We start from the raw sequence: 26,525 nt of genomic DNA on the forward strand, positions 1-26,525 counted from the left end.
AAATCAATACCTGCAGTAGGACTACGAAAACTGCATTCATAACAAAGCAGCCTTTTCATGAATCTTCCCATGTTTTACAGAGACCAAAAATATACCAACTAACTATTTGCTCTGAAATGCCAAGACCACACTAGAGTGCTGCTGCAAGACAAGCAAGACACACCCAAAAATCTCATCTCAAATTATTTAAGAATAGCCATCAACAATCTGACATTTGGATTCAAGCACAAGATATAAAAAAAATCAATTTTTAAATTAATCTAACGATACCAACCAACAAGTACATGGCCTATTTTTTCCTGATTTTTACTGTTATTGAACAATCATGGTTACCTAGAGGGAGACAGCATGATACCAAGAATCATTACTTTATTAGGAGTCAAGCAAACTGAAGCAATGTGAAGTCTAAACAAATTCTCTGGCACAACAAATTTTCAGAACCTGTGCTGACAGATTCATTGGTCAAACGAAGAACAGCATACAAATTATGTTTTGGGATCTGCAAGATGCAGCAATTAAACAAAGTTTGAAAAGGAACGAGCAATTAATCCCAAATTGCTGAAAAGAACCCAAATCTTTGCTCCAACAACTTCTAAGAATGACCAAATGACTGTTAAGAATCCAGACTTTGGGCACTGTGACTCTGAGTGTAACCCAGGTGACCACAGGGGACTCTGCATACAGGAGGTGTATGCTGGCTTTTTCACATGTTCAACCTTCTCCCTGAAACTCAAGGAAATGCAAGACCTGCTTTGCAATAATTTGAACTTATTGCCTGGAAATTCAGAGGAGACTTCTCAGCCTGTGAGAGGCACCTATTAATTCAAGGAATTTTTAAATTGGAGTGTCCAGCTGAGAGACTCTTCTCGAAAACTAATCCATTAAAATGTGGTTCTTCACAGAGGCAGCTTTTCCAGGATCTTCTATCCCATAGCAGAGCAAACTATTTTAAAGCTACATGTGCACCAGTGCTGTGTAAACACGCAACAGCAGAAAGCAGAATTACTTTTCCATATCTCGCAAGCATGTTTTGTAACACAGGACTGAATAAACCACTTTATTTCAGAGTTTTCCAGATTATGAATGTTCTTCTTGTTGGGGAACAGACAGAGGCATCCTTAAGCAAATATTTTCAACAGGGCCAATAAAAAAACAGAAGTAGAAGCTGCATAATGATGATCCAGTTTACAGATTCAGATTTAAAAACCAAACCTCAACCCCAGAACAGCATATCATATTTCAATTCCAACATTAACAAACAAGCAGCAAACACATGGCAGTGAATAGTGCTAAAGACCTAAAGAGAACCTGCAATTACTGCTGTGCTTCATCTGCACCATTCCCTCCTCCAACAAAATATTTTCCATATCTCAAAAAAATGGCTCTGTATAGGTTTTGCCTTTGTTTTGATATTAACCAGTCTGCTAAGATGCTCATGCACATGGCTTAAATATTGGATAACATTATTTGTGAAGGTCAGAGTAGGGGCATGCATATAGGGTTGAAATAATTTGAAGCTAAGTTCACAGGAGAGCATGTAGGCACTGCAGAACAGATTGTTTCACTGAGCACCTACCACCTCCTAATACAAGTAGGGAGTTGAGGACTTGGTTTTGAATTAAAATACCTTTGTCCCTCAGTAAAGTTTTCCAGGAAGAATATATGGTTTATTTTCCAGGAGCTAAGTTTAACAAATAGAGAAGCATAACAAAAGTTTTGGTGGTACAATGGAACAGTCAATGCGATATTCAAGAAGAAGATGCAACTGATCTAAAGGTAACAGCTCAGTGAAGAGCCTCCCTGAGCAAAGGAGAGAAATTGATGATAATGGATTCATTCAATTGTGACAGCAGCAAGATGACAAGATGCACAATAGGAATGTATTTCAATCTACATGAACACAAAGCTTCTTGAACACTTGTTCATAATGAAGTTCCCAACAAGCCTCTCCCTTCATGTGTTCATTGTACTGAAAAAAACCTTGATAAATTTTAGTCACATCAGAATTTTACACACAAGATGTGCAATCACATTTGCTTTCTTAGCAGCAAAACAGTCACTGTATATTCAGGTTTTATAAAGTGCATGGAAATCTAGCTGAAACTGGACAAACCCAGTACTTTTGAAACTTGATTCAAGATGCACTGTAACATTTACTGAAGTATCTCAAGCATTCCTTAAACCTGCTGTATTTTAAGAACTGTGAAAACAACCATTTCTCCCAGCTGCAATGCAAAAAGACTTTAGGTTATGAAGAGCTTGAAAACTCAATTTAGATAGATATTGAGAAGCAATTTCTCTAGCACTTCTTTGGAGGATGCTTTCTCTCAGCATAGCATTCCAGGTAATGAATGCAAGAGCCAAAAAGGCCAGAATCTGCTGTTCTGGCAAAGCTAAGCACTCCCTTCTTGAGCTCTGAAATGACCCTTTAGAAACAAGACCACGGTGCCACCTGTGGGACTTCCCAGATCCATGAAAGCAGCTGCAGGTCAGTATGCACAGCTAAGGTTAGATGGTCCTTCACTTTTGTATATTATTTCCCTTCAGAAGGTATAACTGAGCACCAGGCAGAGCTGACCTGTAATACTCAGAGGGAGCACTACAAAAGGGAAAATGAGATCTGACCTTTCAGAGAAGGTTCTGTGCCAGCAGAATACCTGGACCAATCTAGAGTAAAGCAACCTAGCTCAGAGAAGCATCAGGCCCCTGACAGGTAAGAAGAAGATTAACTAGAGGTTCTTGTTTTGTTCAAGATAGCCCATCATTTACAATTTTTCTGGGCCCAAAACACATGAAAGAAGGACGGCTACTGGCTCTAACACTAAAGATGATGATAATTTGTACATAGAATGAAAAACAGTCTACAAATCCAGCTACTGACATTTAGCTTCAGACCTTTTCTGCTATTTGATGCCCTGTAAAAGCATCACCAGCATGAAGATTTTGGTAGTTCTGTGAATTACCTTGGTAATTAAACACATAGTGGCATGCCCAGCCAGTATTAGTTTACCAAGCTCTCTTACAATTTCCTTGCAAGTCCACAACTTCATCTGAAGTAAGTTAAATCACTGGTTTAGAAAATCAGATGTGGTTCCAGTTAGGTAGCCCTGACACTGAGCTTCTATTGCCTAATCAAGAACATCTCCCAGCACTTACTGCACCCTTCTTGAGCATGTTGCCACATCAATCAGCTCCAATTCAATAAAGACTTAAGCATATATCAAGACCAAAGCCATCACCAAGCACTACTGCTCATTTTGATGTCCTGTAGCCAGGGTTTGTTTTGGAGACAAATAATTGATTCAGAGCACTGACTGGATGTGACCTCTGGGGGTGCTAACCCACCTTTACACCCCAACTCTTCCAGCTCACACAGAAAAAAATGCACACTGAAGCTGTAATCATTATCAAGAATTCTGCATATTGCAATCACTAACATCAAAATATTCACATGTCCAGCCTGAAAAATTTCCCACAGCTTCAGAGCATCAACCTCTATCCAATTTTATTTGCTATTCTTATTCAGAACACAGTACACTTCAAAACCTGCAAATCAATTTCTCTCCCAGAGGCATTAGTGATTTTAAAATTTTATAGTGCAGTGTCCAGAGGCAACTCATTAGGTAAACTAACAGCCTAAGACTCAGTAAAAGCACACATTTAAACCACTGAAGTTTTCTCCTGCCACGAATGCATCATCACGAGATCAGAGCAGAACAAAAACACTAGCTTCTGTCCAAAAACTGACTGTCCCTGTGAGGCTGCCCAGAATCCCTGCTGGCATGCTCTGCACTCCAGCACAATACTCGAGCCACGTGGAGCAGGTTATGGGAAACCAGAGCGCAAGCCAAGAACATGGCTTAAACTTGACCTACTTGCAGAGGAAGACATACGGAATGCCACATTGGATTAGGATGATTTGGCCCATTACAGCCTTATGGGGTTGTGTGATGCTGCGTGCAGAGTCACGATCAGACAAGCGGAAAGCAAAGGCATATTTTCAAAACAAGTCTTGCACGCATGCCCTTCCTGTGGAAAACATCCCAACACATTTCAATGCCTCCCACCCCCCCAGACTATGCCCAGGGGAAATGTAATAGCAATACACAATGCAAGTAAATTCATCTGAGCACCAAAGAAATTTCCCCTCTCACACCTGGAAGAAAAACTGCCTTAACAGAGATATCGCTTGCAATTAGTGAGCAGCTGGAGAACTTACTCACATTACATGCAAAACACTACAAAGGTGTTCATTAGTGATATTTTCTGTTGTTTTTTTGTTCTATTGTAAGAATAATATGCTTTCCAACTAGTTTTAAAAAACAGTTAAATAGATTAAAAAATTTTTTTACAATCCCTGAAGAAAATCTGCTTCAAGAAAACATCAGCTTACCTTTTGGATATACATAGGCTATTCCCAACTCTAAAATCTGCAGTATGAAAACTGTACACCCTGAAAATCTTGTATGTATTTAAGAACAACACTATACTGAAAGCACATCGAATGAAACAACAAACATTTTGTTCCTGGAATTTGAGTTATAAATTTTCATTTAGTCATGTAAGGGTGGCATAAACCTCCAATTCAGAGATATTTTGGCAAAATAGTAAGTAAAAAACATGCATAGCATTAAAACTCTAGCATTATCGTGGAATACCACTGTGTTATAACAGTTGCAATGTTACTACATAAACAAAACACTTCCTGAATGTCTCCCTATACTGTTTTTCTAGATGAATAATCCTATCAGTCTGTTTCAAGGCTTATTGAACAGTATCTAGCCATGAACAGGGAGAAGAAAAAAAAAAAATCAACAAAAAACAAACGAGGCAGCGGATAGGTGTCTGCTCACATCAGCTGAATCCAGGGCAGCCCTTAGCAACACATGGCATCACAGCCTGGCAGCCTATGGGATCCCGTGTGGCTTCCTCTGCCAATGAAGCAGCAAAGCTTCACAACCAGTGAGAACGTTTTTGCCCTCAACCTGACATGCTAGAGACTACTGTAGAGATGGAAACAGCCTGGTAAAATACACTGCAGCAATCACTCTTTCTGATGCCTGCAACATTCTCCCTGGATACAAACATGTTTTTCCTAGACTAATGCATATTTATTTCTCTTCTGAATAGTGCTAGAGCAGCAGAGATGCCTTCTGACACATTCTAATTTCATCTATTGATGTTACTGGTGTTTTAAAGCAATAAAGATCTGCCATGATACAAAATCCCAAAGTAATATCATACATACCAGAATATAAAAAATTAGAGTCAATATTTAAAAAAATAGTAGCTATCACTCATTATCACCTTTTGATTTAGGAAGAAGAAGATTGGTGTCATTATCTTGAAACAAGTTATATTATGGATAAGCTGGTTTCAATTTCAGGATTAATCACAGCTTTAATAATATCACTAACATTAAAGGTAACCAAGCAAATTGTGTCACCTGTGTAAATGTGCTGAATCAAACACATAAGTGAATTGCCAGAGCCACCCCCAGTTCTGCACAAAACACACTTCATTGTTTTACTTCATTGATGGCCAAGTTTTTCAAGCAAGCATTAAGATTTCAGCAGTTTTTACAGACACTTTTAGGAAAGAGCTCCCAGTCCAAACCCATGCCCAGATCTGTACATGGCTCTGCACTGCTGACACCCAGTGGCAACACAACAGGGACTGCAAAACAACCACAAGAAGAGTAAAACACATGCAGGCCAAAAATCCCCCTCCAAACCCCCTAGAACAGCCTACTTCACTGAATTATTTGGGCTTCAATAATTAGCATTTTATCTGAAGAAACAAGTTATACAGCCAGATAGGAAATGTTTTTTTTTACAGGAAAGTAAGTATTCAGATTACTGAAGAGCTGTTTGAAACTGCCTCTGATGTTAATTCATTTGGCTAAACTGACTTCGATACAATAATCTGTTCTAGCTGAAGTTGGTTTTGTTTGTTTGGGTTTTTTTTATTTGTTTGGGGTTTTTTTTGAGATCACACATCATCAATAAAAGTCTCCTTTAGAACAAAACTGAATTCAAAACTTGTCATATCAGGAGGATGGAGGTCTGCCAGGGAAAACAGTCTAGTGAATAGACTCACATTCCTCAAAACCAGAATTGTAAAGTATGGTCAGAGGAGTGTTTATTCAGTCCATTTTTCCTTTTAGACAAAATCAAGGCAAAGGCACAGAAGAATCCACAGTTTCTTTAGAAGCAGTCTTAGAGCCTTGCTAATTTGGGAACATTTTAGTGGCACAGCTGACACTGAATAATGTATTTGACAGGGGCTACAATAAAATAACTAAGCATGCTCACACAAGTCTGGAATAAGCCCAATTTGTCTGGAAGAATTACACTTGTTTTTAAAACAGAACTTGTATTGAACAGGGCAGAGACTGCTCCAGAAATCTGCTCTGCTTTACCCTTCAACAAGGAACTGCACAATTTTTCCAAGCGTGCATCTGGGGTTAAAAATAATTATTATGCTTTCCTTTTTCAAAAGGACACAGGCCCAACATGCTTTAACTTAATTCTGCAAAACGCTCTTTTAAATTCCATTACGTTGCAGCCACAGTTCAGGGAAGGCAATTTCCACTCGGCTTTGTCCTGCAGCGCTGCGATTTCCCAACAGAGGCCGCTGCGCTACCGCGGGATATTCCAGGGACAGGGAAGGCGCGGGCAGCGTCCCACGGAGCTCGGAACCAGCCGTGCCCGAACCCTGCACGCAGCACCGCCGGGATCCTGGAAACGCTGCCTGACCTCCACCTTTGCCTTTGTTCAAAGTAAACCGGGAACGTTTCTATCAGGTACGCAAAGATACAAAAAAAAAAAAAAAAAAAAAAAAAAAAAAAGCCATTTAGTAAGAGCTGCGGCAGGTCTACACTTTTTTTATTCTTTTAGGGAAAAGCTGCTCACTCTATGAAAGACGGCATGCCTTTAGAACTGGGCTATACTACCGCATTACTAAGAAAGTTTCATATTTCCAGGATGTCAGCCTATAATTTAAGAACCCTCAAGCTCTCATCTCCAAAAAAAACTAAACCCAACAATAATTTGTATTTTAAGTCCTTCTCCTACCAATCACCTCTGCACAAAGAAAAAAAAAAATAACAAAACCCCAACCACAAATAAAAAAAGCCCTAAACCAAACCTGCAAGCTTCATATAAATGCTCAAAAAGTAGTATGTTTTCAGTTCCTAACTAGTCCACCTGGTGTGCCATGTTTTAGTTGGTATTTCACACATGAAACAGCACTCCTCTTCCAGCCTAGTTTGATTTTGAAATGGTTTTCTTCCAGAGAAGCTGAATTCCCGTCTACCAGATTGCCACGCGTCTCATCATCACAGCTGGATGAAGCTGCACTGAGGATCCCACAGCCTTGGCACTGCTGCCATCTAATGCACCAGGACAAGGAGTACAAGCGCCCACATCCCTCTACAACACTCAGGTAAAATGTTTTCTCTGAGTTTAGTTCCAAAAATGTTGCATCCCTTCAATGCCTTGGCTTGCAATTCCGCACTAATGATGTAATGACAAATTATCTCATCATCAAACTGATGGATATAAATAGCCATTAACACGTTCCATCTCAAGGGACTCCTACTGCAATGCACAGTACTAAACCACAAACCTTGTGCTTATGAATCTGACACTGACTGTCCACCTGAGAATTCAGTTCAGTGACACAGCAGCTCTGAAATATCAAGGAGGAAATGAAGGCTTATGGCCTTCCAAATCATGGAGCTGGAAGGGCAGGTTTCTATATTTCAGGACAGCTTTCTGATTACTCTGTGGACTTGCCTTTTACTGAGACACAGTCAGACAGTATGTTTGCAGGATACAGAAGGCTAATGAAGCACATCAAGATGATGATGGTACAACAGAGGAGGAGTAGCAGGATGATGCTCCTTCCCATCCCATCTGTTTTTAGAAACAGTAACAAACAGACAGGCACTAGGCATGGCAGAAGGATAAAACTGGTCTCTACATGGTATTTTATTTATCTGAAGTTTCAAAAACGATTTCTTGCAAGATCAGGGATCTAGAGCCATCTTTGTTACATCCAATTACTTCTTCAAATCCCCTCAAAAGACATACCACCAAGTATTTTACTGAACCTGGATAGTTTTTCTTTTTGGAAAACAAGTGCTAAAAAAATCCCAACTAAACAAACAAACAAAAAAACCCCCAAACAACAACAAAAACAACAAAACAACAAAAAACAAACAAACAAAAAAAAAAAACCACCTGACCCCACTGGTCCAGATTTCTCAAGCTGTGCAAACAGGACAATTTTTTATCCCATATTCCATTTCTCCCATCATCTCAAACTTTATTTTAATCTTAAAATCAATGTAAAGGTACCCAGTAAGGCTAAGATAAGATAATTCATTCTCATCCATCTGTTGGAAATACGGAGAAACATTTGCTATTATTCAGTGATATCATACAACCTGAAATCCATTAAGAACAGTAACAAAGATACAAAATATCATGCAGAGTTATGATTGTCTGCAGTGGTCCATCTGTGAACTCTACAGGTCCATCTCATCTCCTCTCACAAGAAGTTTGCAGCAGTTCCTGGGAAAAACCAGGTACATGGGCAGAATGGAAAGACATTAGGGATACTGAACACATTTAATAACCACATCTGGCTCTGAAAAATATTTCATCTGAAAATACATACTAGAAGAACCACAAATGCATGGTGTCCCTGTTCTTACTATTCCTTAAGCACCTGCTCACACAAAAGTTCAGGTTTTACTGAACATTAAGCTTTTTTTCAAGTTTTAACCTTAATCAACAGCAATATCTAGGTCAGTTTGTCCCATTCTTTAAATCTTAACCAAACTTTTCCATAGTCTCCAGTTCTCTACTTTACATGTTGCTTGGGTAGAGTTTATCAGTCCCTCCCAACTCTGAACACTGGTGATTCCCTGATGATTCATGATGCTGTCAAGCATCTGGCAGCTAACTTTGTCTTGGCATAGGTGGAGAAGTTGAAAGGATCAGGAGTCTGACATCCCAGCTTCTGCTGAAGTGGGCATGACACCACCTTGACTTACAAACATTCTCCCTTCAATACCTGAAACATTGTTGGTTCACATTTTCTTTAAAAGAAATAGAAGTTATTTGCCATGTGCTGCAGTTGTTTGCTGGACAGCATTCTTCTTCCTGCAGGCAGTATCATTTCCAGCAATGCACCCTGAGTTTTCCTAGCTTTTCTGGATAACTCTCACCTTCCTGAGCAGAAGTAGCACTGCTCTAGTAGAGGAATAAATGGAAGGTGTGAAAGGATGTGCAAAATCAGGTGCACACATGTGGAGGGAAGAAAGATGGTGATCCCAGAGCCCCCACACTTGCCTAGATGGACACGTAGTATGAGTCACTTTAGTGACTTTTATAAATGTATAATTTGCAAATGCACACAATGCTGTTAAATTAAAAGTCTGCACTGATTCCAACTACAGCTTTAACGACACCCTCAAGGACTTAGTAAGTGAAAGCTATTAAAAGAAAAAGGTACTACTGCTGCTATCACTGGATGTTTTTCCATTAATTTATTAAAGATTTAGAAAATATTGCTGTATGATTGCTCAGTTCCTAGACTCATTCCTTAACCCAGAGACACAAGTCAATAAGCAAGGACTGTGGGCCTGAACCAGCAATAGCATAAACTCTCCTAAGAATGACAAAAATGTGACAGTTCATCAAAACCTGCAATTCTGCAAAGTACTTTAAAACATGAATTATGCACTAAAATAAAGAGAATCACTTTAGTAACACATCTATATGCCATATATTCCTAATCTTCTGAGTGGAAGATTCAAGCAGTTTTGAACACTGCAGTAGAAAATATTTTCTTCTCTTGTTGAAAAAATTGGTAACAAATTGTATTGGTTTTATGTGGCAAGGTTGTGGTGGCAGGGGAGCTCTGTGGAGGACTTCTGTGGGAAGCTGCCAGAAGCTTCCCTCATGTTTGACAGAGCCAATGCTAGCCAGCTCCAGGATGGGCACACCACTAGCCAAAGCCCAGCCCATCACTGGGGGTGACAGCGCCTCTGGGATAATGCATTCAAGAAGAAAAAAAGAGTTATGGCACAGAATTAATTGTGGACAGAGAAAAGTGAAAATATATGAGAGACACCAAGAATACAGTGCAGACAACCTGGACCAGTGAAGAGGAGGAGGGAGGAGGTGATCCTGACACTGCAGCAGAGATTCCTCTGCAGCCTGTGGTGCTGTCCATGGTGAGGCACCTGTGCCTGCAGCCCATGGAGGACCACAGGGATGCAGAGATCCACCTGCAGCCTCTGGAGGATCCTGCACCAGAGCAAGTGGATGCCCAAAGAAGGCTGTGACCCTGTGGGAAGCCCATGGTGGAACAGGCTCCTATCAGGACCTGTGGCCCTGTGGGGGATCCACACTGGAGCAGCCTGCTCCTGCAGGAATGCACCCCATGGAAGGGACCAACACTGGAGCAGATTTTGAAGAACTGTAGCCCTTGGGAAGGACTCATGTTGGAAAAGGTTCTGGAGGACTGTGTCCTGTAGGAGGGACACCCCACACTGGAGCAGGGAAGGGCTCCTCTCCCTGAGGAGGAAGCAGCAACAGCAGCAACCACCTGTGATGAACTGACTGTAACCCCCATTCCCCATCTCCCCTGACTGAGCAGGGAGGGGTAAGGTACAGAACTGGGGATAAAGTTAAGCCTAGTAAGGGAAGAGGGGTGGGCGGACAGAGTTCTGATTCAAATGGTAATAAATTCAACTAATTTTCCTAAGCTGAGTCTGTTTTGCCCGTGACAGTAACTGGTGAATGATCCCTCCCTACCCATCTCAATCCATGAGCCTTGTGTTGTATTTTGTCTCCCTTCTCCAACTGAAAAGGGAGTGACAGACTGGCTTTGGTGAGCACCTGGCCATCGAGCCTGGATTAACCCACAAGTCCATTTAACCAGCTCCTGAGAATTCAAAGGCTTTTTGATGATTAATCAAAAACAGAAGAAAAAGAAAGCCTACTTCACGTTTGGTGCCATTACCTTTCCAACATGACAGAAGATTAATAACTGCGCTGGCAAAGCACAATAAACATGAAGTATAACACAGACACTCTGTGCAGTAGCTTAGATGACAAGCAGGAGGTTATAAAACACCTTCACATGAGCATGTGCTACCTCTTCAGTCTCACAAGCGGGTTCAGAGCACTGGTTTCTGGCATAAGGGATCTGGTTCAGCTACACAGTAGCTTTACTAAAGAGACAGAGAGAAAATATTATCTCTTCATTCAAATAGTTCAAGAAGTTGCACAGTATTCTAGGATAAGTTCACACAAGTGGCCAAACCATTTTAACTTTGTGCATAATGGAAATGCCTTCTTTGAAGTAATGGGACTTCACATCACTCTGGTGAAGAGTTTTCAAAATCTGCCTCTCCAGGCTGTGTGGTGAGGCCCTGTGCAAGCAAAAACCAAACCCTTGCAGCCTGGTTTAGCATCTTTAAACAGGCATAAATTCAGTCAGGGATCAGAAAACACCACGAATTTCACGAGTTGTTGAAGGAAAAGAGGAAAAACAAGTTCTTGGAGCAAAAATTACTAATAGCGAAAGAGTCCCATTTTCTGTCCTTTAACCTACTACAGTTTTGCTTATTTGTCAGTGGTTTTCAAGCAAGTTAAGTTTCAATTCTTACCTACAGCCAGTGCTGCACTCTGTTCTTGGCCTCCAGTCTGTTTTGAAAGAAAAAAAAAAGAGATTATGGAAATTAATTCTTTTACACCAAAAGTCTTAAATGCAATGCAATGTGACCTTGGAAAAGCAAACACACATCTGTTCCAGACATACTGTTCTTGTGTATCTACTTCATAAACATAGTCCTGGATCCATACACCACTGGGACTTCTAAACAATATCCCAAGAAAATGTAATTCAGAACGGTGTTTTATCTCTAGGCATACAAATAAATAGGGGATGCCATTATTTGGTGATGAATGTGCTTCCAGGGAAAAAGGCAGCCGTATTATATAATTCATAAACACACATATTCCAGAATATATTTAGTCACTAAAGAGTCAAAGCTGCAATACCAGTGGCAAACTGTTCTGCTTGCATTTCACATTACTTGAACAAGAAAATCACACAAGATTCTAATCCAACCACACAAATGTGCTCTTGAAAAAATTCAAGGCTTGCATGCTGACCTCCAGAGAAGGCATTTTCAAGTCACCACTGAAAACCATTTGCTTAACAAAGAAAACTAGTGTTCTTGGACAGCCTCAGTGTGCTGTACACATCACTACCACTACCCTAACATGGTGAAACAATTATGTTAATAGTACAGTTTAAAGGAGAAGATATGGAGTATTACAGTAACTCAAAGCTTCACAGGAAGTAATAGTGTAACATTAACTAGGGAAGGCTCTGAAGATATACAGCAGCACAGGCAGGAAGCAGAGTGGAGACAATAGTGAGAATGACTCTTCACAGCCCAGAGAACTGAACATAAGTAAAAAGATGACCATCAGACACAGTAACAACTGTAGAAATTTCCTGTGCATGCATCTCCCTCAAAGAAGTTTTCCCCTTGACCAGGCTTAAGTTTGGTTACCAGCTGCTTTTGCCTTTACCCATTGACTCCAGCTTCCCCTTTCTCAGGAATAAGCAACAGTCAGTACTTCAGGACAAAAACATGGTTAACAGCACTGTCTTTGTAGGAGCTGCTGCAATTCCCTCAAACACATCCACTCCCATTAGGCATATTTTAAATATGGTTGGGTTTTTTTCCCCTTCTCAAGTCATGCTTGAGACTGCTCAGTTTGTGCTTTGAGACAGCACATCAAAAATAAAACCCTGGAAATCGCTGGTCCCATGCAGGTCAGGGCTGAACACAACAGACATTGCAAAAAGAAACTGAAACTAAAGTGTGACCCAACACTACGGTAAGAAACTAATTTCCTGGAAAAGAGTGAAAGAAAAGTCAGATAGGACTGAGCTGTAAATAAAAACAAGAAGCCTAAATTCATTAGAATGAGCAGACTATAGGAATAAATCTGAAAATGAAAGAAAAAAAGACCACTGTAGCAGCTAGTCTAGGGACTTTAAAAAAAACTTGTCCTCTAATGGTACTAGTTCATTACTACAGAAATACCCATATTTCCAGCTGATAGAATTATTAGGTAAAAAAAAAAACCTCAAAACTGAGCATTGCTCAGCTCTTTCCATCTTTCTGGACACAATGCATAGACACAAGCACTTACCACCTGCAAGAACAAAGTGCTGATGCTCAGGTGGCTTGTCCTAAAGGCTTCAATGAATGAGTGGAAGTTAATAATTAACAAAGCCTTATAGGACTCTTGTGGTAATGAAGGCAGGAGGAGAGAAGCAAAACCATTAAGCAAAAGGGAAGCAGCCAGGAAAGCTGAGAATTATAGATCAGTTGGACTCCCATCAATAACATGCAGAGAGATGTTAGCACAGGAATCCATTAACTGGTTTCCTATCCTTCAGTACTTATGAACAAGCCTTTGACCCAAACAGCTCACATTGAGTACTACTGATGCTGTCACTTAGTTTATAGTGGCAAGCTGATAGGTATTCGATTTTTTTGCATAATCTGACTTCACATCACGGTATTTTAAAATTTAGAGGTTAGCACTGAGCAATATAATAAAGCGCTGCCTAAATGGATAAGATATTGACTTGCTGATCTCTAGTCAGGGACTAGCATCAGCAAAGATGCGTTAAAAAAGACACATGTGAAATGATTGGTGTAACGGATTCTTTACAGAATTAATTTTTGCACTTTGGATACACCTTAATTCAGACAAAAGGGTTTCTAAATGAACAACTCTCAGGTTCAAAGTGCACTACTTGGGTTTTCATGCTGCGATAAAAGATCTGCAAAACCTCTGAGCTTCCTTTTGACTTATACTCAAATTTAGATCTGTGGATTACTATAGAAAATACCACAAATAGGCACAAGATGAGACATGCAAATTATACAAATTAATAGGTAGTGAAAATTGAATAATTCAGACCCAGCATTTTTCAATTCCTTGTGATTCTGAGGTAGTCAAATGCTTAATGTTACATTAAAGACAAAAAAAGTTCTGGGCAGGAAAATTAACTTTGCTGAATGGGTTACAGCTTATGAAGTCCAAGAGAAGAAAGATTAATGCATTCCATCCCAGGGATCTCATTTAGACACGCAATCCCTTCCCTTGTTGCAGCCTAACTTCACCACAACAGAAATAAGCCAAAGCATACACCAATATCTCAAGCCAACTACAACAGAAATTCGAAGAATTGCCACAACAGTTGAAGAACCAAAATGGAAAACTGTCTAGACCCATCAGAGAGGGACAGTGAATCATCTAAACTGCAGCATAACAGAAACAAAATCAAGCCTCATTCAGTCTGTCAGAGGAAAAGCCTGTAGTTGACAAGCCAAATGGTACCCAGATAAAAAAGATGCAGTAAGTAAACTTGGCATCATTGTGAGTAACGAAACTGGAGAAAAAAAAAGCCCAATGAAAACTGGCTAACCACTGAGTAAGCCCTGTGCTTTGGGCATCCACCTCATATTGAACTGATGCTGCTTATTTCAGCAATATGTGAAAACAGATGTCACATGAGAACAGCTAACCATTAACTTAACAGTATGAAACCACTGTCTTCTGCCCAACTCTGGCTGAACTGATTAAGAAGCCTCTACACTCAGGCATAGACTTGTCAGTGACTGTCAGTCATGATTTGCTACAAGAATGGTGATTTTTCAGGCTTTCCAACACTCAGGTTCTTCTGCCTATTAAAAACTGAAAACACTGAGTGGTAAGAAATAATTAACAACAACTTTGCACCACGAATCTAAATTACTTTCTGTGTACTCACCTGGCATCTCAGCTCATCAGGGAACTTCAGAAAGTATTAACTTCACAAAGCTTACAACACTTACTAGCAAAAGTTTGCATGGGATTCATGTACTCTATGTGAAATACTTGGCACCCAGACTAAAGTTGTTTTCAAAACACAACAGACTGCTACTTTGACAGAGCAAATGTTTAAATACCTAGTTTGCAGTTCAAGCTTGCTCTAGGACTCCTCTTGATAAGCATCACCAACTTGAAATCCACGTGAACCAGCTGTGGACCATGGCACAGATGATCAGTTCATGAATCTTAACAGCCCTTGCATATGGAAAATAACAGGATCTAACTCAAAGACTACCTGCCCTGGCAATTTTGGTTCAGTTTCAGACTTGAAATAAAAAGTTTGCAGAGACAGCTCTAAAAAACTTGTTACCCTTAGAAGCACACACTAAAACATAAAAGACAAGCCTAGTCCAAAACAGAACTGCAAGTCAAATACATTCCACATCTTGTGGGTAATAAAAAGAGAAAACTAAGAAATGTTTAGTAATAAAATTTGATTTTTACTTCAGTAACAATAACAGATGTCTAAGCTATAAAAAAATAATTCATTACTAAGATCATGTTTCAAAGGGAGTTTCAGGGCATCTGCAGATGAACCCATGGTTCAATGCTAAATGGATGTGAACTCTGGTGTTTAATATCAGTGACTGTAGACAAAGATTCTTCTATATCTGTATGGCAATTGGATATGAGACTAAGATTAGCAAAGCAGGCTACCACTACTGCAAAGTGACCTCAGCTCTTCACAAAGAACAAATGTACTGGTTGCCTGCTATAAAACCTCTTTTTTGACTTCTGACTGTAAAGCTCCAGCTCAAATCTTTCTTCTCCATTCATTTTCCTTTATTTTGGCGAGGCAAAATTACATCTTAGAAGTCCACGTATTATATTAAATCTTTCCATATCCTGCACAATTTCTCAAAGCTGCCACAGTACCTAATATTACTTGCTACACTCACAACTATGTTTTAAATTTGTAATTTAATGATGGAAATGGACTGTGAATGTATCAGTGTTCAATTACAATTTTTCAAGCTTATTTAATTTTCCCTAATTATTACACTTTCACAGGATACATTATCTTTAAACTTTTTCTGTTGCATAGCAGCTTCACTTCATACCATCTTAGTTTCAAGGTGTTTTCTTTTTTCCAGTACCTTTTGTAATTAATGTATCATATTATATTGTTGTGGACTTGGCAGTGGTGGATAATGCTTGGACTTGACCTTCCACATCTGTTCCAGCCTAAAAGACTCCTTGAAAGCTTTCAGAAAAATTTAGATGCTCCATTATAGACCAACAGGAGAGACACAAGGCTTTATACATAAATCCTTTCCAACAACTTAAGAAAAGGGAAAACTAAAAGCTTCCATGGCAGAAGAGGATATTCACACAAACGTAGTATTCAGCATAAAAATGTATTTATTGTATTTGATACATATTCTTTAGTTGTTTAATTTAGAGTTGGGTTCTTGTTTGTGATGGCTTTTTTTGGTAGGGGATTAGGGGGTAGAGCTGCGGTACTTTAGTCCAAGAAACATGGATAGATTCTGGTTTTACTAAAAAAAAAAAAAAGCCTGCAAGAATTATTAAAGCAATTCCTGTGTCTAATAGTCAATTACTCAAACAACTGAACTTTCTACTTCTGGTAACATATTATCTCCTGTATTTCTTTTGAACTTTCATAAATCCTGAAGTGAGTTGGTACTGGATATAAAACAGAGCAGAATTTTTATGAACCCTCTAGAATTCAGGCTTTCACTCCTCAAAGAAACTACTAAAATATTCCTAAAATAGAAAGAGATATGGGATGTCAGCCCTACACCTTTAAATGATATTGGCATTTGCTCTCCATTGTACATTTAACTTGCCCCTGAATACCTGGCATTGCTGTTTTCCACAGTAGATGCTTCCTTTGTTATGCTGTTAACACCCAGCTGTGAAGTGTTCCTGAATACCACCCAAGTGATCCAACAGCTTATTTATCTAAGATATACAGATGACGTAATTTATGAGGAATATGACAGAGCTTAACCAGACAGTTCTGGCTCAATACAGTCAAAACAGAAATGAAACCATGCCCTGTCCCAGGAAGTTTGCAGCAGTGTTCATCCACTTGCACAGCACAAACAGTAAGACAAGGAAAGGTCAGCAGGGCTTTCCCATTCACACTGTTAGTAGTGCAGGAGCAGCTCTGAGCAATGCCAAGACCCACAGTCCTATTTCCCTAGAGCTTGAACAGAGGAGTCCTTATTCCTTATAATCTAGATTTCTACTGTCAGGGTGAAAAAAAAAGAAACAACACTTCCTCAGGACTGTACCAGGTCATATGAACAGCAAGGAACTTCTACTACAGGAAAAAAAAAATAAAAAAAAAATAAATCCCCACAGCCACAAGAAGAGTTAGTCATTTACTACCTAAAAGATCTTTTTACTGCTTTTTAGTGAGTTTTAACTATCAGCTGTTCATCAACAGTATCAAAACTTGCAAGCTGAAGCCTTAGTTACCCCTCTGATAGGTAAAACTTTAAGATGAACTTAGACCCAAGTTGATTATGCTACAGCTATGGAAATATCCCATCCAGCATCTCTGCTGCTCAGAGACAATGGATGTGTTTATTTCAGATTGCTAAGTACAAGGTTTAGATTTTGAAAAGCCTGAAAAGCCCTTCCAATGGACGCCAGGGCAGTAAGTTTTGCCACAGGCTCAGGGCTGAGCAGTTTCTAGGTAACAGTCAGGCAGCTCACTTCAACTCCTTCCCCCAGGGTCCCCAGTGCTGCCCCACTACACAGACCTCAGCAGAGGCAGCTGCTTTCAATTGTAACTCATCCACAAAAGGAGTGTGGATGAGTTACAGGACTTGCCAAAGGTGACTCCAGGAGAGCCTTGGGACAAGCAGCAATTTCTGTAAAGGAGGATAGAGGAGCTCTGCTCCCACCAGAGAAACTATCACAGAGCACTGACACTCTTGAGAGTGCCTCACCCGTAGTCCAGGAGCTCTGTGAGCTCCACCTACATACACAAAGATTTGCAATAATTGTCGCAGTACAACTGAAAAACAGAAGAGGGCAGGGTATGAAGAAGCTTTTCCAATCAGTTGTACATTGCAGTAATACAGTTTTGAAATTATTCCAGAAAAAAAGATGTGTGATTAGAATACTAAAAGCAATTGTAACAATCATTAGCTGTCCAGAAAGGAAGAATCTAACCATGCTATTTTAACCTGGGATCTTAAATGTTTATTGGGCAATATGTGAGATGGAAAAACATACAAAAATTACAGAATATAGAGTAACAAACATGAGAGAGGTAACATGGGAATGTCCAGGTTCAGCTCCTAGGGACTGCTGTGTCTATTCAACAGCTTTGTCCAACAGACAGGAAAATAAACCAAAAAAAACCCAGGAGCTATAAAACAAGGTCTTAATTCCTGCATTGCAATTTAATGGCACTGAGTCTCAACAGCTGCACACTATTTCTTTTCAAGAATTTCTCAATTCCATGATCACCTAAAAGGAGGCAATCTGCATCAGAGGAAATTGAGATGGGACATTAAGGGAACCTTCTTCACTGAGGGGGTGTCTGGTCACTAAACAGGCTCCCCAGGGAAGTGGTCATGGCACCAAGCCTGACAGAGTTCAAGAGCATTGTCCCAACACTCCTTAAGTCATATGATTTAGTGGTAGGGAATCCTGCAAGGAGCAGAGAGCTGAACTGGATGACCTGTGTGAGTTCTTTCCAACTTGAGGTATTCTATGATTCTAAATAATAAAACTGCAGTTATGTAGTTGAGCAGTAAGCTGAACACTAACAAGGATGAAGTACTGTATGTCTGTAGTTCAAGTGCCCACAAAGTTTAAAAAAAACCAAAACAAATAAAAAACAAAAAAACAACCATCCCTCCACAAAACCTAGAATTATCCTTTAACAAGTATTTAAGAGTTCTTCTCTTAAGTCAAGACACGAAATAAGGAACGTCCAATATTCACCTAATAGAACAGACCACATAAAACTTAATATGAACATCCAGTCATCCATCTCAACAAGTATAGCTTTTCAGGTCAAATGTCTTTCTGATGAGAAAAGTTTACATATTTTGCTGCCCTGTTTAAAAGTGACTTTTCAAAAAGTCAAAACAACCCTTAAATTAATGCCTTTGATTTGAAGGCTCATTGGACAAACAGAATTAAACAGTTCATGCTGTCCTGAGCAACTATTTACAGGTAAAGAAAAATAGCAGCTTTACCTTCATAAACAGATCAGCACGGGTGAAGGCTCAAGCAGAGTACAGTTTACTAAATAAGCCTTTAAACCAAATTCAAAACTCACTTATTTGTAAACTGTTGTATTAACTGTTGCAGTGGGAATACTACATAGTATCCTTCCATAGTAAAGGAAGGATATTTTGGCTCCACAGTGAATTCCACTTGATTACAGCAAAAAAATCTTGTCATGGATCATTTGCAGATTACTACAATCCTTGTTCAAGGTTTAACTTGTTTTACATCTAAGTGGAAAAAAAAGATACTACACTATGTTTCCTCAGCATAGGCACATTTATTTACATTGATAGTACATAGTACAAAACTTAAAAAACCACAGCATTGCATAAAAGCGTCAAACACCTCAATCAATTCCTGTGCTATTGCAGCGAAGCACATTAAACAAGCCCCAAGATAAATACAACAAATAAATACAAGACAGCTCAGTTCAGCCTAAAATAAGTCAGCTGTTCCTCTTTTTTTGCCTTAGACACCACCATTAATACAAAAAAAAAATGCATGCTAGTAGAGTATCAGCATCATGATCAGAATTTCTACCACGCCATCTTGAATGTCAAAATCACAACAAGTACTTAACTCTATGTACTAAGAGCCATTTATACAAACCTCCTTTCACATGGATGAGATATCAATTCAAGAGGCTCTGATGAATTTACAGACAAACCTACAACAATATATTCAGAGCAACAATCCCAAAGTACATTGTTTTTAACTTGTGGCACAAATGCGAAGTACAGGTGGTTTCAATTGTCCGAAAAAAATTTTTCTTCACGTATTTATATTAATTCATTCATTATAACATCACTGTGGCAGATTATTCTTTTACCCCTGATGTTCACACGTTACCCTGCTGTTGGTATCTGGTGGGCTTTGCATTGAAAGCTTCTAGAAGTCATTGTCATGTCACCACTTTCTACATTGGTAACATTGGTCTCCTCAAACAAACAAACAAACAAACAAACCCTTCTGAAAGTAGCCATTAAAAGCTACACATTTACAAAACCTTTTTCCTTGTTTAATGGAGAAAACATTTAGCACTAAGCAAAACAAAACAGAACCTAGCTTTATATTTCTTGCAGCATGCTCGACTTTATATAAACTTCCCCACCAGTCAAAACCAAACAGAATTCTGTAAACACATGGAATAGGGTCTTCAAATACAGTACCTCTTCTGCATGAGATCCTTCACTTCAAACCTTTTTTAGGCACACAGGTATGGGGACAACAAATTTTCCTGCTCTTTTTAAATTTAACACATATTAAGGGATTTGCACAAAAAGACTCACATTGCTACTGAACAAGTTTTAAAGACTCTTCTCGAGAGGAAGCAAAACATTTGAAGATGTGTCAGCCAGGCAAATGTTACTTTCAAAAGAGCTATACAAGCCACAACGAAGAGTTCACAAAATTAATAAGAAAATGGCAGGTATGCATTAGCTTCCACTTTGTAAACATAATACTGAAGGCGTTTTCCTATTTATCAAAATTAGCATAAATGCAAAACCTGTTAATCCACCCACAGTGCAGTATCAGTACTGGAACAGAAACTTCACAACACATTAATCAGTTTGCTCAAAACATCTCCCCATCATCACTATAGGGGAACAATTCTAAGTTGCATGGAAAGATTTTAAAAAGTCTTCAGGCATGCAGACAAGTTCAAGCTGCATGTAAGAGATAACACTAAAATGAGAGTGAATAATTATCAGAGATTATATGCGAAAACAGAAGACAACTACCAAGATCTTTTCGGAACCACTCATACCGTGGAAAAACAATCCTATACAAGTTAAGTTAGTGTAATGAAAAGGAACAGCTAATACAAGAAAAATAGGACACACCCTGAAATGTTACTCATCCTTCAGTGTCTCTGATAATGGACAGTTGAAACATCATAAACAAAAGAAACTCCACCGGGATAAAATGGGCATGCACATAATCTACAACTCTTTGGGCTAGTCTGCACCACATCAAGGAGCAGCTGGGTTAAAATTTTTATCATGGCACCAGTCATGCAAGACCCAGACTCGGACACATTCTGCCCCAAGGGATGTAGCATCCATGTGTCACATTCTCTTTTCAGCACAGTCCCAGAGTTGGGGGCCTGAGCTGGGAACCTGGGTCAGGTCTAAAATGAAGTAGAGCTCAGCAGGCTCTCAGCTTCTGTCTTCCCAAATCAAAATTACTGCTGAAAAACAGTGAAACCAAGTTTGTGAAGCACTACCCCAAGCTAAAAATGACTTACTGATCCTAAAGGAAATACTGAATTAAGACAAATACTTTACCACAGCTGCAGACAAAGAACTACTTCATAGAACTACCCAGTTTCACTCAGCATGGCCATCCTGTTAAACTTCTCTCTCCAAGAGAGATGGGGAGATGATGGGCTGGAAAAGGAAGCCAAAGTAGGGAAAAAGACAGAAGACTTCAGTCATAGACTAATGAGCTTTTCAGTCTTCTGTACATGGCAAGATACGCACCCAAATTTAGTGAAAGACACTAAATTTGTTTATTTATTCACATCATATACACTCCAGTAACCCAAAGTATTACCCTAAAAGTTACTTACTGTCAGGTAATTATAATGTGGTTCAAAACTTATGTTGGTAGTACATAAATTATGTATGAATAGTGCCTTGGTACCTCAAATAGTGGCATACTACATGCCAGAGGTTTTTTCCTCCTGCAAGCTGAAGGTCATGCACTTTCAAACCCAGTATTTAGCAATGAGCCTCATATGTATTATAGCTTCAGGAGCTGCAATTTTACAGGCAACAAAACTCTTGAAATTATCACTCAGAAATAGCTGTACTATGCAAGTCATCTTTATGTTAAAAAAAATACTTAAAAAGTCAAACTTTGTTTTTACTGTTATTCTGACAGATGCACATTGCTGACTACTATAAGCTCTCAAAACTTTCCTATCATTAATCTGGGTTTGGCAGAGTAACCAAACCAAAACCATTTTAATATTCTCTGCAACAGCTACACAAAGGAACTTTATAAAGTTATCCTTGACTGCTTATAAAATTTAGGCAAATTAACTGGCAAGGGAAGATTAGTAAAGCATCTGTAAATCCTCAAGTCATGAAAGCATAATGTTTTCTTATTGGCCAGGATATGTTTCTTTGCATGTTCATCCTTGAACCCAGCCACATCACCCCATTTGGGCTAAGAACCTCTTTTGACACAAGTTTAACGAGCCCTGCAGCTCAAGAGGCAGCAGTAAACAGAAAGGTAAGGTCCAAGCTTTATAGGTGTATAGTAAAGTATAATTACAGAGGAAAACTGATACTTCATCTACAACATTCAGTACCTGAGAAGTGAGCTGTAACTCTGGTACCCCCTATCAATGTGCATATGATTTACCTATGTCAAGACATGCAAATGTCCTAAATTCTCAGGTTTCCTTGCAATTGCTGTGTAACACTGTAGCTCAACATCTTAACAGCAGTTTGCCAGCCCGTAAGTTAAGTAGACATGGCTCTTTATGATGATTCTATTATTGTTCTGTACCTAACAGCAGCCTGTACATGACTTGGTGTGTCTGGGAATCACAAGACATCCTTAGCTTTATCATCATACATTATTCTGAGTGAAAATTAGGCCTCAACAAACATCCATTGAATAACTACAAGCACATTAATGGCATCTTCCAAAGCATTTGGACTTCTGTTAAGGCTTCCTTTTTTCTCTCTCCAGACTTTGCAGCACTATATTTGAAGTTTCACTGTTTGCACTATCACACTTCAAATAGTATTTATATAGGACACAGTACAGACACATTGTATTTGTCTCAGCTAAAAAGGCAAACAGACTAACTCTAACCTGCCATTACAGGAAAAAAAACCAACCAAACAAAAAAACCCCAGTCTTTTTCCTCCTATTGAGAGAGCAGGAATTTTATCAATTTGTATTCCAATTTAAATACCCACACATTATCCACTGCTACTGAGTCTTTTGTCTGGTGAGCTAAAGACAGTTAGAAAGAAAATATACTGTATTAACTACTTCTTGCTTTCAACAGATCAAAATACTTTGTACTCCTTGGCGTAAAATATTATTAAAAAAATATACAACAAAATATAAAACAAAGAAGTATTCTACAAGCAAAGAAACCCAGAAAAGTGTTTACCGGTTAGTAGTATCTTCTTGCAGTGTTAAAAGAGAACTGCCTTCTTCAGATTATTGATGCAGCAGCTTGTCCTCACAATCTGAAAAAAAACAGAAGAACCCCATTAAACATAAACAATACATGGTATTTCAATCACATAAACCAGTGCCAGGGGTAAATCAAAGTTAATCCTGCAGTGCCAAGGAACCTACATAATCCTTTAGGAATGCAAATGAAACAAAAACACTGGGCGATTTTATAGAAGTGACATTACAAGCAAACAGAGAGGCATCCTTACAAACTCTTCAGTTAGTCAGTAAGGATATTAGCTAGCCATGATCACAAGCATCAGAAATAGAGCATTGCATCTCAGCATTACCGAGTTAAGTTACATATAGTTACAGTACAAAAAATAGAGCATTACATCTCTGCATTACGGAGCCAAGTTACACATAATTGCAGCAGAAAAAACTAGGTCTCGGTTCAAGCTTTATTTACAGTGCCACATATATTGCACACAGGAAAAAATACTTCATTGCTACGGTTTTCATCAGTTAAAGAAAAATGCCACCTATCTGAACTTCCCTAGGATTATTAGGATTTTCTGCTTCAAAACCAAGTTCCTGTTTTAGAAAAATCAGTATTAGTATGGTCAGACAAAACAGCATTTCCTGTGGAAATGCAGCACTGACATTCCATTGCAAGAACTTGGAGGGTAATTCAGCTCATTTAGATTTATATAGCAAGCAGCCTGCCTTTTTAGTACAGTAACTGGATGATGAACTGCCCAGAACTGGCACCTTTCTGTTCTGGTGAAAGATTCATAAGTCTTTCCCTTTGGGGTTTTGTAGGCACTGCTTCTCTTTCAAGGATTTAAGTTAATTTTAATACCTGAGTGTTGTCACTTAACCTGCTTCCAGTAAAACCACTGCTGCTCCTGCTTCAGGTGTTCCTGGAACCAGAATCCTTCTTTTTAGTATCTCACATCTCAGTTTCTTTTAAAGAGTGATCTTCCTATTTTGTCCTCCAATGCTCTTTCTGCTTCTTAAAGCAAAGTCAAGCATATTCTACAACATGTTTGTTTTTAGCACAAACTTGGTTTAGAAATATAAAATCCCTGTCATGTCATTTCAAATCCAGCTGAAGAGGCATGAAATAGTGTTAAATTGTATTTAATTAACTATCAGCAGTTCCTCTTACATCAGGTAATCCTGATTAACAAGCATTTAACAAAAATGTTGCTTTGCAGTTAAATTTTTAATCTCAAATACCATAAAATTACTGATTTTTCCCAGCTTGGGAAGGGTGGAAGGAAGAGTTATAAAATATTGAGGCTGGGGAATGATTTTAGTCACAGTGAAAACTACCATCAAAAGATGGCACCCATTGCCTCCTGCCCTCTCTGCAAAAGAAAAACATGCAGCCAGAAGAGCACAGCTAGGAGAAAAGAAGTCAAAGACTCTGAGATACTAAGAAAAATATAATGGCCAAATAAAACCAAGGGATCCTATTCACAACTACATCAAAGCAAACAATTGCAACAGACAGTTGAAAAGCAAAACCAAAAAAAAAGAAAAATATTAATTAATGATAACTTACGCCAATTTGTGTCAAGGTAGCACCTAAGATAAGCAGCTGCCTGTCAAGTTACTGCGTTGGTGGGTTTTTTCCCACAAATGTTGTAAGATGCACTATTTCTCTTTCTTGCAGAAGGAGAAATCTAAAAATTACACCCAAAACACAGTCACTCTGTTAATGCATAGGCTTTAACATTTTTTTTTTGCCACCCTATTCAGTACCTTTAATTCATGGACCTCTTGCCAGACAACTGTATAGGTTAACAACTGTCTTATAAATTGAATGGAAGCTATATGATCCTTTCATTCATGCTGCTTGGCAAGAGCTAAACAGAGTAGTTCTATCACTGCCTACAGTTCATAACAGGATTGAAAATCCTGCTGCCCGAGTGACCATATAAGAAACTTAACATGTTCCTTCAATACACTCAATCAAAAACACTTCCTTCTACCCTGCTACACTGCAGTATGAAAAGCTTCTCATTCACTACCAATTTTTTTTTTTTCAAGCATGATTGATCATTTCATTAAACAAAAATATTGGTATATTTCCACTGTTCTACTGTCAGGACACGTAGCATCACATTGCCAAATTCGAATGGTTAAATCTCCTTGTAACTACTGAAATCAGAAGCAGGCTTTTGGTTTACTGAAAAGAATACCTAAGCCCGCTGGAGACCACTCTGCCCTCTCCAGTCCTGCACTCCTGGATGCTCAGCATTACCTGTGCTGTAGAGCTCCTCCTCCCTGACAAACCATTCCTACAGACTGGCTTCAGGAGGGAAAGGGAAGCAATGCCAGCAGCAATAGCTGTGGAGCAATTCTGGATGGGAGAATTCCATCTGGCAGAAGTGCCATATGTTACAGTGGATTGAAGAGATGATGGAAAAATCAGAAAACCAGTGGAAGCACTTCATCTGCCAACCCAGAGCAAACAATTAAATCTGGTGTGATAGGAGGAACTGAAGAGGAAGGAGGCTGCTGCACAGGAGCACTGGGCAGCATCGAACACAGAAAAGACAAGGGTGCTGAAGCGGGAGCACACGCAGAAAAAGCTGCAGAAAACAAGGCCCCCTCTGGAAGATCTCTACAGCTTTCAAGGCAACAATACCTTATATAACATCTAGATTAATCCACTTCAGTCCATCAAACCTGTCAAGAGGTTTTTGTTTTCTTTTTAAGTAACAAATCCCCAAACTGTAACCTACGGTATGAACAGCATAGCTGAGAAAAACCAAGTTAGCTGCCATCTTAGATTTGTTCACAAACTAATTTTCTTTATTTCAATAGACCTTTGTGGAGTAAATAAACACTATTTCTTTGATAGCCTAATGAGAATAGCAGGTGAACAACAAAAGAGTAAGCTCATTCCCAGGAGATATCCTTGCCTGCCCTCCACACACTGTGTTGGCATAGCTTTGTAGGATAATGAATTCACAAGAAGGAAGCAGACAATAAACCTACTTGCTCCTGCTAAATTAGGGAGACTTCACCTCTTGATGTAAGCGACCATCCCTTACTTCATTAGTTTTGTCACTTAAGGGGAAGGTGGAATTAATACAGCACCTGATTAAATCTTGCTCTCCATACAAAATTCATGCTCAAGAAAACCATTAACCATAA

The 26,525-nt window shown here is 39.1% G+C and overlaps 1 protein-coding gene across 2 annotated transcripts in view; it reads right to left on the reverse strand.

Annotated features, from left to right (window-relative positions):
• Positions 1-23,387, reverse strand: part of CYRIB (CYFIP related Rac1 interactor B) — a 42,420-nt gene extending 19,033 nt beyond the window's left edge. Inside the window, exons 1-2 of one of the 2 annotated variants that reach the window (XM_062491719.1) lie at positions 23,347-23,387; positions 11,690-11,726 (exon numbers count right to left, since the gene is read on the reverse strand). The gene's annotated coding sequence lies outside the window, so the exon portion shown is untranslated. Of the gene's footprint in view, positions 1-11,689; positions 11,727-23,346 lie in introns of those variants that run through there. The other variant, XM_062491738.1, reaches the window with a different exon arrangement.
• Between the last annotated feature and the right edge of the window lie 3,138 nt (positions 23,388-26,525).

This window comes from Cinclus cinclus, chromosome 1 (assembly GCF_963662255.1).
Source record: "Cinclus cinclus chromosome 1, bCinCin1.1, whole genome shotgun sequence".
In the NCBI taxonomy this organism is placed as follows: Eukaryota; Metazoa; Chordata; class Aves; order Passeriformes; family Cinclidae; genus Cinclus; species Cinclus cinclus.